Source organism: Ahaetulla prasina, chromosome 5, assembly GCF_028640845.1.
Source record: "Ahaetulla prasina isolate Xishuangbanna chromosome 5, ASM2864084v1, whole genome shotgun sequence".
Taxonomy (NCBI): Eukaryota; Metazoa; Chordata; class Lepidosauria; order Squamata; family Colubridae; genus Ahaetulla; species Ahaetulla prasina.
In genome coordinates, this window is record NC_080543.1 from 71623353 (window position 1) to 71625987 (window position 2635).

The following is a 2635-nucleotide window of genomic DNA, read 5'->3' on the forward strand; positions in this document are numbered from 1 at the left end:
GACTCGAGAGGTCGCAAAAAGGGGAGCGGACGTCATCAAGACCGCTCCTCCCACCGAGGAGGAGTTGGGGACTCCGACCAGTTCTTTTTTTTTTTTTTTTAAAGTTTTATTCTTACAATCATATCAAATAGTTCATCCAATGTACAGTTATATACAATTAGTCGGGCTTGCCCAGTCACCACCCCCCTTTTTAACACTCTTCCCTCTTCTACCTTCTTCTACTTTCCAGACCTTCCTCTCCTTCTCTTATCTACATCCTCTCCTCCCTCCACCCTACACCTTCCTTCTCCCTCTTCTACCCCTCATTCTTCCTCTTCTCCTCTTTCCTACCTCCTACTCTCTCTTTTCTCCCTCCCCACCGTTCTAAAATGGTAACTGGGCAGACCCGACCCTGCATTAATTATATTTATACATCTTCAATAAACCCTGTACATTAACCATCACTCCATCCTCTACCCTCAACCCCCCCATTTCCCCTCTCCCCTCCCCCCCACCCCCACCCCGACTTCCCAGAACAAAATGCAGGGTACCAAAACTAACAATCATAATCTAAAATAAATCCTAAATTATAATCTCTAGTCACACCACACTTAGTCACACTCTCAATTCCCTCTCCTTCAAAACTATATCTAATACAAAATATTTCCTAAATTTACTCATATGCTATTCGATATTTTTTTATCTGATACTTATTTTGAATATAATCAATCCACATTTTCCATTCTAAAATATATTTTTCTAGTGTATAGTCTTTCAAGTAAGCGGAGATTTTTGCCATCTCTGCCAGATTTGATACTTTGAGTGTCCATTCTTCAATTGTAGGTAATTCTTCTTTCTTCCAATACTGAGCAATCAAAAGTCTTGCGGCTGTTATTAAGTTCAAAATCAATTTAGTCTCTATAGCTGTACAGTCCATAATAATTCCTAGTAGAAAGAACTGCGGAGTAAACTTAATCTTCTTTTTCAAAATATTCTGCATGATCCACCATACTTTAATCCAAAATGCTTTAACTTTTTTACAAGTCCACCATATATGGTAATAAGTGGCATCTTCACAATCGCATCTCCAACATTTAGCCTGTACATTAGGATACATACATGACAACTTTTGGGGTCTAAATGCCATCTATAAAACATCTTTTAAAATTTTCTCTCATATTTTGCGCTTGTGTAAATTTAACATTCCTCACCCAAATTCTTTCCCAAGTTTCCAACATTATTGGTTGCTGAAAATTTTGTGCCCACTTAATCATACAATCCTTAACTAGTTCGGACTCTGAGTCTATTTCTACTAATACATTATACAACCTCTTAATATGCTGTTGGCCTTGATCTCTCATTTGTTTTAACAAATTATCCTCAGTTTGCTTAACACCTATTTTTTGATCTAATTTCCATCTAGCTTGTAATTGTCCATATTGGAACCATGTATAATTTTTCCCTTCTTCCCCCATCTTTTCTCTGGATTTTAATTGTAATTCCCCCTTTTCCATACAAAGAAGTTCTTTATAGGTAACTACCTCCATCTTTTGATATATATTTATATTTTCTATCATGTGTCTCGGGATTGCCCATATTGGAATCTTTCCATCTAATTTATATTGATATTTCCTCCAAACCCTCAATAATGCATTTCTAATTATATTATTTTTAAATATTTTATCTACTTTCTTATCATATAATATATAGGCGTGCCACCCATATAACAAACCATACCCTTCTATATTCAAAACTCTTTCCTCAGTGTGCTCGCTTCGGCAGCACATATACTAAAATTGGAACGATACAGAGAAGATTAGCATGGCCCCTGCGCAAGGATGACACGCAAATTCGTGAAGCGTTCCATATTTTTTAAAGCACCAGGCACAGATGGCTTGACAACTACTTATTATAAAAATTTACAAAATGAGATGATTGTACCACTTAAGGAGTTATTTAACAGAATACAAAGGGGAGGAGAAGCTCCTCCTTCATGGAGGACAGCTTTTATTTCATTAATACCTAAAGAAGATCGAGATGGTGTTAAACCAGAGAATTATAGGCCAATATCGCTTTTAAATACTGATTATAAGATATTTGCTAAGATACTAGCGAATAGATTGATGCCACTGATGAATCAATTAATTCATAATGACCAATCAGGATTTATTAAGGGGAGACAGATGAGATATAATATGAGACAAATTGTAAATTTACTTGAATATTTGGAAGGAAACAGCCAGGTTTCAGCAGCATTCCTCTTTTGGATGCGAAAAAGCTTTTGATAGATTGGATTGGCAGTTTTTGTTTAAAGTAATAGAAAAAAATGCAATTTGGGATTATTTTATTCAAGCAATTAAGGCTATATATCAAAAGCAAACAGCTCAAATAATAGTAAATGGTGGATTAACAGAATCTTTCAAGATTGAGAAAGCGACTAGACAAGGATGTCCCTTGTCACCATTATTATTCATTCTAACTTTGGAAATATTATTGAGTAAGATCTGGTTTAGATCGAATAAAGGAATTAGAATTAAAAATCAAGATTATAAATTAAGGCGTTTGCAGATGATTTGGTTGTTTCTTTATCTCAACCAATACATTCAGCTGTATATTTGATGGAGACAATTGATCAGTATAGTAAGGTGTCTGGGTT

The 2635-nt window shown here is 35.4% G+C and overlaps 1 non-coding gene across 1 annotated transcript; it reads left to right on the plus strand.

The window, feature by feature from the left end:
- Nucleotides 1–1745: 1745 nt before the first annotated feature.
- On the plus strand, nucleotides 1746–1852 carry LOC131200303 (U6 spliceosomal RNA). The gene has a single exon (XR_009155572.1). It is a non-coding gene; the product is annotated as a U6 spliceosomal RNA (small nuclear RNA).
- Nucleotides 1853–2635: the final 783 nt, after the last annotated feature.